Source organism: Ceratotherium simum, chromosome 20 (genome assembly GCF_057802395.1).
Source record: "Ceratotherium simum simum isolate JZ-2026a chromosome 20, ASM5780239v1, whole genome shotgun sequence".
NCBI lineage: Eukaryota > Metazoa > Chordata > Mammalia > Perissodactyla > Rhinocerotidae > Ceratotherium > Ceratotherium simum.
The window spans coordinates 10,851,674-10,864,715 of record NC_141919.1 but is presented as its reverse complement, the minus strand read 5'-3'; positions in this window follow the sequence as shown (position 1 = coordinate 10,864,715).

Here is a 13,042-nt window from a genome sequence, read left to right as displayed (position 1 = left end):
TGAAAATTTTCCCTATGACTTGAAATCCTAACTCTGTGTTTTCTTTTAAACATTCACATTTATAAATGGGCAATTGTTAAACCACTTGCTATTTCTCTTAGAGTTACCATAATAAGGGTGATAAAGTAAGTAATCTAACCTTTCAGATACTATGAATTTTCCATTTTCTATCTGAGAACAGCACTTAGAAAGAAAAGAATCCTTGAGAGTGGGAAAATTTTAAGAATGATTCTTAGGTGTCAAGGACTCACATTAACATCTATCCAATGAGGGTGTTCCAAGTTGTCTGAAGTTGTGTTTCATACAAAAAAGCAACTTAGGTAAAACTTGTCTGCTCTTATATTCTAAGACCATTGGCAAAATGTGTGCTCATTTAACTGCACTTAGGGACTCACACAAACAGAACAAAAATACACCAGCCTATTCTAGTATTACAGAGGCAATTTGGCCAAAGCACTTCCTTAGAAGTGAGTAAGACATCATTCTCAAAAATCATTTTTGTATGTGGTATTTAGGACCACTTTATATGGAATGTGAAGTGTTTTATGAATAGGTCCCACTCCAAATGCGGAAGATGAATCCCAGAGGAGGTGAGCAAATCTCTGTCTCTGATTCAGGCTCAAAGCTAGTGCTAAACTGTTCTCCATCCAAGCACAACCTCAACAGGCTTTGCAGATCCCAGTGGTACCTATTACTTGCCAGGGTGTTATAAGGTGCCTGGATGGAGGTTTCTGGCCAATGCTGGTACCTCATATAGGCTGTTGTTGCTAGATGCCTTGATGGGGGCCTGAGACCAGCTTTGGAAGCCCTGTAACAATAGAATTCTGATGAGACATTCTCCCAAACATCAAAGCCACCTGTTATAATGGAAGGAGGCATGGGAGGGATAGGCCTTGATGGGACAACCTGGAGTTCAAATTATGACTGTGCCATGTATTGGGTGTATGACTCTAGGAGTGTAGCTAAATTTTTTCGGAGTATCACACAGATTCTGAGTAAAATGCTTGTGGTGATTAGTACGCTATGTATCTCAGCTCCTAATTTACCGTCTCTACTCTGCTTTGTATGGCTGGGGATAGGGATCTGCCAACTACATTTCTTCGTTGCCAGCTGGCTTCTTGTTAGGTTATCCAGAAGAAGGGGAAGAGGAGAAAGAACTTCCTTCTTCCCTTTTGCTTGCAATTCTCATTGACTCTTCTCCCATCGGCAACAGTTGGTCCCGGTGTTCAGCTCCTATTGGCACTCACAGAATCAGGCTCATGGTCCTTCATGGGTATCAACCTCAGACAGGCAGTGACTCCTCCTCAGAAGTCTGAGTCCCAGCTCCCCAGCATCCATCACTTGAGCTTCTATATCCTGTTACTCTCTACTTCTTAGCTTTTCCCTGTATTTCCTTAGCTTCAGGGATGGTAGCTGCTTCTGAGTTACTTGCATTTTTCCTTTTTTCTCAATTAGCTGCCCAATACCTATGTATCAGTTGCCTAGATTAAATTCTCTCTCTTGAAGTACCTAGTGTGGTCCCGTTTCCCTGACTGGTCCATGACTGATACAATGTGAGATAGTACTACATACTTAAAAATTTTTATCTGGATTAAGTGAGATATTGCATGTCAAATGCCTATTATAAGGCTTGGTACATAGTGTAGATTAAATACATGGCTCCTCTCTCCATTTGTAAAAAGTGTCTCTTTGGCTAAACTGTCTACTCCTCCAATACAATAAGTTTGTGCATGTTGTGGCTTTAGATAGAGAAATTTTGAATTGGGAGAAGAACCCTAGCTTTCTAACTCTCAGCAAGTCTCTATAAGGTGTGGATTCGTAGAGGAAATTTATGACCACAAGCTCCCTGATCTTTTTTTGAGTATTTGTGAAATTGCACAGCTAGAATCATTTTTGCACGTTAGAATAGAAGATCTTGTCTCTCAATCTTAGTGGCTACAATGATAGTACCATGATGTGCTATCAGAAGATCATGCAATTCTTCTCCTTAATAATCTATTTTCTATTATCATTGATAAGCCCTTCCCATCCAGTGAGCCCTGATTGTCTTTAATACCAAAGTTAAGATTCTTTATTCTCTCATCCCTTTCTAGCATTATCCCATATTATTCAAAAGTTATTACTACACCCATATCATTATTCATGCCCTATTCATTTTAATTTCACACTTTTGCTCCCGCTCTTCCCTCTCTCCTGAAATGCTTTCCCCCTTCTTATCATTTGTCTTAATCCATCAAGACTAGGCTGAGACATTCTCCCAGCCCACCAAGATATCTCCCATGAACTCCTGTTATACCTATTGTAGTTTCTTGCAATAAAGCAATTAGTTATTCTCTGACTAGAAATCTTATCAGCTAACTTAAATTAAAAAAAAAACAAACAGCTTTACAGCATGGACCATGCTTTTTATCATAACTCATGACTGCCTAAAGGGCTTGAAAAAATATTTGCTGGCTGATTTGCCAACCCTTAATATTTTTATGATGGAATGTGTCACTTGAGAATTGTATTTTCTCTGAGGGCAAGGCTGAAATATCAAAATAAATATATATATGACATATTTCTGGAAATTCGTCAATGCAGATGATTATAATAAAAGTTTTAGAATTTTTCCTAATTATAAACTCAGTAGGGATAACTAGCCTTTGAAATGATACTGGAATCAATACACTATACTTTTCCTTTCTGCACTCTAGAGAGTGAACTCCCTCTGCATAGATGAACTAAAATACTTGCAATATAACCACAACCCTAATGAAAAGAAATGAATTTTTGATTGGAAGAATTGAAATGCTCCATCTTGTATTGTTTTATTCATGAAATGGGTAGTGTAGTACAAGTAGGCTCAATTCCCTGTACTCTTGCACAGAACCTGAATTTGTGAAATGAAGAGTCAATCTCTTTGCTTTTCAGTTCTTACTCATTATGATGACGGACTAAGTAGATGACGTGAGTTATTGCCTTAGAACAGCTAGTGAATCCAGATATGGTTACTTACTCTGGAATATGTGCAGGAAAGAAAGACTGCACAACAGGAAACACTTGAGCCTGAAATGGATCAACTCTGAATGAAAAAAGACCCTAATCATCTCATGATCAAACTTCAAGGTAATCAATTACCTAACATTACTATCTGTCCTATGCCAATGACCCTCTAAGTATATGAACAACTTGAAAGCATAAGAAGGATAAAGAAATAAACGAAAACATAAAGTCTGCATACGGCTTGACTTTGAGAACACCTGGAAAGCCTTGAACATGATAAAGATTTATGACAACCCCCTGGTTTTCTATCCCTATAGTATACAAGTACTGTCCCTTATTTCTAACCCACAGGTGGGGTATAAAATCAGAGAGTTATGATGGTGGGAACTTGAAAGCCATGTATTTCTCATAAGCCAGATAGAGAGGGTAAAATGAGACTCAGGCCATCAAATACACTCTATTCATTTGAAAGGACACATTTATTTATTTATTTGTTTTTACAGTATACTTGGAACTACAGTACTGTCCTTGAAATCAAGTTTCCTAGCAATTCTTTACATTTCTTCTCCATTACAAGGATACAATACTTTCAAAGAAAAGACTTACCCTCTCATAGTGATGGTAAGTCCAGTAAGTGAAAATACGTATATGTAAACCAACAAATGAGCCAGACAAAAGAGTACTTGGAATTTTCGTTCTCACAAAGTATCTTCAAGAAGGCTTCTCAAGTCGAAATTTAAAGGAGCAGGTGCAGAATGAACTTTCTAGGCTGAATCTTTAAAAAATATATATACAGTATGGTTTATTGTCAAAGAAATTTCATCGATCAGCTTTGACTTATTTAAAAGCTGCAAAATAGGGGCCGGCCCCGTGGCGTAGCGGTTAAGTGCACGTGCTCTGCTGCTGGTGGCCTGGGTTCGGATCCCAGGCGCGCACCAATGCACCGCTCATCAGGCCATGCTGTGGCGGCGTCCCATATAAAATGGAGGAAGACAGGCACAGATGTTAGCCCAGGGCCAGTCTTCCTCAGCAAAAAGAGGAGGATTGGCATGGATGTTAGCTCAGGGCTGATCTTCCTCACAAAAAAAAAATAATAATAATAAAAAAAAGTAAATAAAAGCTGCAAAATAAGTTTGTAAAATTGTATGTGAAGATTTGGTAACATGACTGTCTTCACAGCAGTAATTCCCATTTGCAAGAAACTGAGTTGAAGTTGCAAAATATTTGCATGCTGTTAGAAATTCATAACTTTCTAAATTTAAATTAGTTTCAAAACTTGGCTTGCATGAGTCTCCTAATTCGCTGAAAATTTAGAAAAAAAGTAAAGCTACTAAGTTTTAGAGTTCTTCATTTTTCTCTTGGAGCAAAGAGACAGTTCTGTGATTCACTTTCAACTACAGATGATTTTACCTGCTCCCAGCACGCAAATAAAATATTGACAATTCTAATATACTCTGGTTCATGTGTAGTAGCTTTTCATTGCTGCTGTAACAAATCACCACAAAGTTAGTGGCTTAAAAATATACAAATTTATTATCTTACAGTTCTGGAGGTCAGAAGTCAAAAATGGTTCTTATGAGATAGAATCAGGTGTCAGCAGGGCTGCGTTCCTTCTGGAAGCTCTAGGGAAAAATCCATTTCCCTGTCTTTTCCAGCTTCTAGAGGCCTCCCACATTCTTTGACTCATCGCCCCTTTACTCCATCTTCAAACGAGCAACGAGTTGAGTCTTTCTTACACCACATCAATTCAAACCCTCTTCTGCAGTCACATTTCCCTCTGACTCTCTTGTGAGTCTTTCTTCCACTTTTAAGGATCCTTGTGAGTATATTGGGCCTGCCTGGATAATCCAGGATAATCTCCTGATCTTGATGTCCTTAACATAATCACATCTGCCAAATCCCCTTTTCCAAGTACAGTAACATATTCACAGGTTCCAGGGATTATACTTTGCTCTCCACTTTTTGGAGAAATTCTTGGGAGATATTCACTTAATTCAGCATCTGATAGGTACGCAGTCCTCCATTTAGAACCCTAGAACATGTCATTATATTCCTAACAGTTTTCAGCTACCTTTAAAACCAATAACCAAGTTAACAGAAGAATGAAGTTTCAATTGCAGATTGAGATGCAACATGAGATAAAGATGCTCTATAACCACTTAACCCACTGCCACCAAACCTCTTTATTATGTTTGCTGATATAAAGAAGAAAAATTTTAAAAATTATCTAGTATATTTACCATTTTCAAATTGTATTTCTATTCTCTTCGTGATATGCCTCTACTAGTCCCTAGAAAAGTATAAATAAGAAGTATTTATTAAATGATTGAATCACTTATTAACAAGCATAGAAACCCTTGGAGTGAGCTGGCTTACAATAACTTTTCTCATGATCATTTAAAATAAAAGTGTCTGTATACATTGTTTGGTTATAATCATCCAATGCTTTAAGATTCCTTCCAGAAAACAAAAATTAAAGCATGATTATCTTCTTTTTCAAAACCCTGTCATACTGCTCCTTAATGAGACAACACCGTAATATAATAGTTCACATGGAAAGATGAATCTTCGAGAAAGTACGTTCAATATTCCTAACATCCACACCACTCAGTCTCACATCATCCAGTGATGGGGAGGATGTTAGCACAATGCACAACACAACACACATTTACCTCTCCAACTTCCAGGTCAATGCTGAAGGGAGCCAAGGAGGGGAAACAAGACCCCAACAAGGTGAGCTCAAGAGACTCTGGGTTTCTTCTCAAGGTCAGACGAGGACTCTTTGCTAGTAGAAACATTCCAGTAAAAAAACCCCACACTAAAACCCTAGACTATTTTGGTTTAAACACTTCATTTCAGTTAGGAAAAATGGCTACTTGTACATACATCTTCTGATGCCTAGGAGATATTTTGAAGGTAGGATATGTGGCTTAGGCCTTTTTTTTAAGACCTATTGTCAGAGCTAAATAATTCTGTGTCCTCAGAAAACTACTTGATTCTCTCTGTTCAGCAGAGAGAATCAATTAAGTTCTATAACAGAAAGACGAGTTTTTGAGCAAATGCTGTGGGGTAGGCGCCATGCTAAGCAATGATCAGTGAACGGACACTGCACCAGGAGTACAAAGAGAGCCAAGTACTTTTTCAGACATATTCTTTTACAAAAATATAATTCAAGTACTTTAAATATGCAAGGCCTCCTCACTGCCAAGCATTTCCAGCAACAAATTCAACATTGGAAGTTATTGTATCATCTCAAAGAGACTGTCTACAATTAGTTAAATTTATTACCTTGAATATTAAATGGTTTCTTGTCCCCAGTTTAATGAGCAACAGATGTGGCAACATCTAGAAGCTAGAAAAGGCAAGGAACTGAACTCTTCCCTAAAACCTTCAGAAAACCCTGCTGATACTTTGTTTTTAGCCACATACAGCCCATTTCAGACGTCTAAACTTTAGAACAGTAAAATAATACACTATTGTTGTTTTAAGCCACTAAGATTGTATTAATTTGTTCCAGCAGCAATAGGAAACTAATATAATGGGCTAGCTATCCTTTTAGGAAATTATATTCTAATGTAGTCCTAAGACTACTCCACTGATATTACACTGCAAGGTTTGCCCTTCTATTTCTCAATGTAACAAGCTGCCACATTTTTCCTACAATGAAACAGAAAGAGAGAAGTAGGGCATCAATGTGGGGTGCTCACAGGAACCATGGATATGACTCATTTGAAAACATTGCTCTTTTTCTATTAGCAATAGCATGAGACAGGCCATAGCAAAAACTTTATCACTCCTCAAGAAGCCATTGTTTCAATCCTTTGGATCCAGTATTCCACTGGACCTCAATAATCTTCATTTAGCTTTGCAATTAGTCTGCTAAAGTTCAGTGGGAACAGTAGCACACTCACTGAGTGCCACTGCAAAGACATTACAGCCCCACACGGCAGGAAATTCTCACATAACTGCAACTGTATTAGTCTCACCAAATAAAGCCTGATGTGTGTGATAATGTTGCATGAAACATGGTAATTACTAAAATTAAATTATACTTGTCAGAACAAAATGAGCATCTACATTTGATGATGAAAGAAATTTAATTCAAAGGAAAAACTTTAATGCAACTTCTGTTTCATTAATAATATACAAAGACTCATAAACATCTTTGCTCTAAATAAACACATAAATTGAAGTGTGTATATATGTGGGTGTATGGAGATGTATACGTAGCAAGAGAGGTCTATAGAGTGTAATGATTTGGGAGAATGCTTCTGTCCAACTAATACCCCTTAAAGTTCCATCTTTCATACATGTTTCTCTTTGGAGAATTATCACATCTATTGAAATTATTTTTCTTGTGTCTATCCCTCTTGTCGTACTATAAAATGCCCAGGACAAGGACCATGTCCTATTTATCTTATTTGTCATGGTGCTGTATATCATGATGCCTGGTAGGTGGTCAAGAACTGTTGGATGAGGTTAGAGAACTTCCACACTGTAAGTGCCTAGGCAGGAAATCAAGAAGTTGCTAAAGACAGAGACTCATTTAGCTCTGCTGTTGAACGTAAAAGAGGTCTCAGCCCCATAGCTCACCAGTCAACCATCTCCAAGAGCACCAAGAGGGACACAGTCTCCATACTGTCATATACAATTTTTGCCTTTTTTTCAAGTTAAGGCAGTCTTTCTGTTGCTTATTTAAATTGATTTCTCCTAACTAAAGAAGACCCAAGGAGGAGCTATTATGTGTGATTCTGAAGTTACATGATATAAATATACATAATATATGTGTACATATATAATGTATAATTAGATACATCCTGAGGATTCCTAATTTCTTCATTGCATCACACCCTATAGTTTAGTTTCCAGCATCCAACCATTTGACTAGTTTTCTACAATGATCTTCTCAATATATATATATATATTTACTAGCTTCTTATACTTCTTAAATTATATTTCTATTTCTTTTAGTAGTCAATAGGTTCCTAATCTGTCTTAAGAATCCGCTGGAGCCATTGTAGCCTCCAAGGAAAAAGTTAGATCACTGCACCCATTCTATTCTGCAAACAGAATTCGACATGCTGTGGCAGCAGCGATTTTTCTCTCTATTTCTAGAATTCTTCCAGGTCCACAGTTCAGGCTTGTGTAAGTTATACTTTGCACAGCTCCAGGGGCACTATTCACCTGACAGTCATCATAGACTGGCATATTATTTATTGCCACAATTTGTGGATGATAACTACACACCCTAAAGAACGGATAACTGTTCCTATGTTGCACAAAGGTGGCATCCTGGCTAGTGGATGCTGCCTATAATTTGATATCAAAAACTAAAAATGACCAAACTTCTGCCCTCAGGCCTGATGGAATATCAAAGACGAAACTTGCTTTTTTGAGGCAAACAATTAGATAATTGAACAAAATATAGGTACCAGTTGGTTTCAGGCATTGTACACTAGAACAAAGCAGTGAATCTTGAGAGAAAGGAAATAAGATCAGCCATTTGATCACCTCAGTTTTCTGCTTGGCTGCAATGGGCACAGGAGGAGGGAGTCCAGGAACGTCCTCAAAGTCTTGCTGAGTTGAGGATATGGAAACTGTGGGGAGAGTGTTGAGGTTGCACAGCAGAGTTCCAAAAAGGAGAGAAGTATGAAGAGCAAAAGCTCCAGACATGTAGTTGGGGTATCCTTGCATTTTTGCTGAGAACTAATTGGTGCATGTGTAGAGTTCACCGCCATGAGGCTGAACGAAGGATAATTAGGAAGTTGTAAGCCAAACCATTCCCAGAGTTCACAGAAAGTAGAAAGACATTTGATCTGGCCACTGAGTCCCTGGTGACAGCCCCCGGGGTCATGCCGTAGCAGTCGAGCTAAACCATACCTGGAGAGGAGCCTATTCGAGGCCAACCATAACAAAGCTTAAAAAGAGGCCTTAAAGAGATCAAACTGACCTGCAAGTAACTTAAACTGCCTGCCAGATGAAAGCACAGCGCTCTTTAAGGAAAACAACAACAAGGCAAACACTCAAAATTCCAGCAAAAAAAAGTATTAAACACGCCAAGAGGCAAGAAAATGTGAACCACAATCAGGAGTAAATCAGACGATAGAAACAAAATCAAAAAAGAGAGAGATCATGAAACTAGGAAATAAGGATGTTATTAGAGCTCTTACAATTATGCAGGACTATTTTTAAATTGAACATGATAAACCAGTATGTGATAAAAGCAAAGTGCAAAAGAGATTCTAGAATGTGCTACATTTTGTGTAAGAAAGAATGGGATTTAAGAAAATAGGTATGTATGTTCTTTTTCACAAAAGAAATACAGTAAAAATAACCCGGAAACTAATGATATTGTTTACTTACAGAAGGTGGATGGAAGTGGGGAAATGGAAACCATATAGAAAAGAGGGAGGAAGGACCCTCTGCCGAGCAGTTTTGAGCTCTGACTTAGAGCCATGATAATGTCACACATATATCCAAAATAAGTAAATAATTAAACTTTACCAGGATATGGGGAATACAAAGTGGAATACAAAAAGTAAAAATGAACTTAACTCAGTTACTAATGATAAATACAACCACACTGAAGGACTGGGGAGGAAAAGAGCTAACCAACATAACTTTAAAAAACACCAAAATACTATTTGACTCCATCTATAAGGCTAAAGACAAAAAGAACTAGGCACAAGTATTATATCTCAGTTTATAAGTGTGTTTTTCACAGCGTATGAGTTTGCAGATTTGGAATTACTCTATGTGTATGCTAGGATTGAGCAAAAAGTAAATATATTGTGGATAACGAAAGTCTGGTTTTCTACTGTCAGAGAATGGAGTTGCAAAGAAGGGAAAGAGGAAGGTTGGAGTGAATACTGTAGTGTTGGATTGGAATAAAAAGCGTTGGTATGGTCATTGTTTTTAGTCCGTAGACAGAAGGATAAATGTAGAAACATAGATGTGTATGAATCTGCTAGCTCCTCTAGCAAAAAGGCCTAGAAGCTATGACACCCCAGTAGCAATGAGAATACCATTCTCCAAATAAAGGAACCAAGGCTCCTTGGAGAAATGTTTGACATCAGGATAGGGCAGGGAAAATACAAGATGAGCTGGGAACATTCTGTGGTGCCAGAAAGTAAAGAAGTACTCAAAAAATGATGGAGATGTGTGGAAAGGACACAGAACCCAATGTGAAGGAGTTCTCATAGCCAAATCTGGGAAAATTTGAGCAATATAATAAAGATAGGTGACAGATTTATAACCTAGAGAAGAAGGTACAATATCCTTGAGTATGTACTGATATTAATAAATAATTGAATAAATAAACAGAAGTAGAAGGGACAGCTCTTCCTTACAGTAAAATTTTTATTATTAGATATAGAAGGAGTAAAGAAAATATAAAATCACCATTTGCCAATTGTTGCAAGGAAGACTCTTTGAGGGATGCTAAAATTAGTGGTGAAGGTATATTGAGAAACTAGATATTTGCATAGTGTCAAAGCATCTCCCCACAAGATATAGCATTATAAGATGGTAACTTTACAGGGGAGATGCCACCTTAGCCAAGTGACAAAATTTAACATCACTACTAATTAAATATGTCAACATCGTGTAACTTGTTATATGATGCACTAAGTATGGCATAACATTAATTCTGTGGTATTCTTACTAAAAATGTATAACTTCAATCTAATCATGAGAAACCATCAGACAAATTGAAATTGAGAGACATTCTACAAAATAACTGCCTAGTATTTTTTCAAATGTGTCTGAGTAAGACTGAGGAACTCTCAGAAGACACAGAGACATGACGACTAATTGAAATGAGAGAACCTGGGTTATATCAGGGACCAGAAAAAAGGACGTTAGTAGGAATATGAAAGGATATTCCAAAATCTGGACATTAAGCAAAATGCTTCATAATAATCCATGAGTCAAATGAAAAAAATCACAAGAGAAATTAGAAAATAGTTTAAACTTAAAGAAAATGAGAAAACATTATAAAATTTGTGGGATGCAGCTAAAATATTTCTTACAAAGAATTTATAGATTTCATATGTTTATATTGAAAAGAAAGTTCTAAAATCAATTATCTTGAGGTTCTACCTTAAGAAGCCAAAAAATGAAGCATAAGGTAAACCAAAATTAAGTAGAAGGAAGAAAGTAAAAAGGATAAGAGTATAAGACAATAGAATACTAAATAACCAAAGGTAGAGAAAATTAATAGAACTATGAATTGGTTCTTTGAAAAAAGAAAAAAAAGAATAAATTTGAAAATGTCTAGCTAGATTTATCAAGAAAAAAATGGAAAAATCACGTATTTCAGGTATCAGGAATGAAATGGAAAGAATATAACTACAGAACCCACAGACATTAATCTGATAATAAGGAGTGTCATAAAATCTTTAGACAAGTACATTTGGCAAACTACATGACGTGCCATATTCTTTGTAAAACTCTAGTTAGAGTTTTAACTATTAAAGAAATTGATTTTTTGTTTAAAAATCTCTCTACAAATAAAATTCTAGACTACATGATTTCTCTGGTGAATTCTATCAAACTTTAAGGAAGAAATAGCAACAATCCTGAACAAAATATTTTGGAAAATAGAAGTGAAAGAAACACTTCCTAACTAACTTTATGAGGCCTGTATTACTGTATCAAACCAAGACAAAGACATTATAAGTAAATAAAGTACAGAGCAATATCCTTCATAAACATAGACACAAAAGTCCTTAAAATATAACAAAAATTGAATCCAGCAATATGTACAATGAGCAAGTGGAGTTTCTAACAGGATTGTGATGTTGATTTATCATTCAAAAAATTAATTTTGTTCACCTTATTAATAGACTTAAAGAGAAAAATCGTATGATCACTTCAATAGATGTAAAAAAATTTTGGAAACACTTGAACACCAAAACCTGCTAACACTCTCTGCCAACTAAGAATAGAAAGGAAATTCCTCAGCCTGATAAACAGCATCCATAAAAATACTACACCTAACATTATTTAGTGATGGAAGAATTAACGCTTTCCGCCTAAAACTGGGGACAAGGCAAGGATGTTCACTCTTACCTCTTATATTCAGCATCTGACTAAGGGCCTAATGCAATAAGACAAGAAAAAGAAATAGAAAGCATAGAGATTGTATAGAAAAGAGTGGTAAGACTCTATCTACTAAGCAATATAGAGAAATAAACTAGCGATATATGCAACCATACGAATGAATCTCAAAAAATATTATTCTGATCATAAAAAGCCAGGCACACAAGAGTAAGACTAAATATCAAACACTGTAAAAGGCAAATCTAATTTATAGTAACAGAAAGCAAATTAGGAATTGCCTGGTGTTGGAGATAGGAGGGATTGACTGGGAAGAGGCATAAGGGATAGTTTTGGGGTGATGGAAATATTTTACATATTGTTTGTGGTGGTAGCTACATGGGTGATTACAACTGATAAAACTCATCAAGCTGTACACTTAAAATGGGAGTATTTATTTTATAAAAATTATGCATCGACACAATTGATTTTTTAAAAAGTAGTTCCCAGAGTGATCAAAATAGGGAGGAAAAGTAAGTGCTTGTGATATAGCTACTAGGAGCTTGCTGTTCCCAACAACCCCACTTTCAAGCAGGCTATGGTGTTTCCCCTCAAGGATACTGTCTGCCCTGAGTGTGGGACAAGTGCTTAGGCACCAACAGCTTTTGCCACTCGAGGTGAAAGTGGGTAGAGTGTACTGGAGAGTGTAAAGGTGTGCAGGGTTTTAAATGTACTTTCTCTTTCCAAAGGATGTTCATTAAGCTGACGAATAAACAAACAAAAAAGCTAAATGAGTCTAAAGCATGTTCTCATACAATTTTGTATTTAGTTAAATGAGACATTCAACCAGTGAAATTTGTTTTATATAGTTCTTCCCCTAATAGGACAGACTTTTGGATTGTGAGCTAAGCTTGATATCACTTGTTTTCTCTATTTCTTTCTATGCTTTTTTTTTTTTTTTTGTAGATTTTGTCCGCAATACATTAGGAAAAATATAATTGGGCTATAAGGTTTTAAG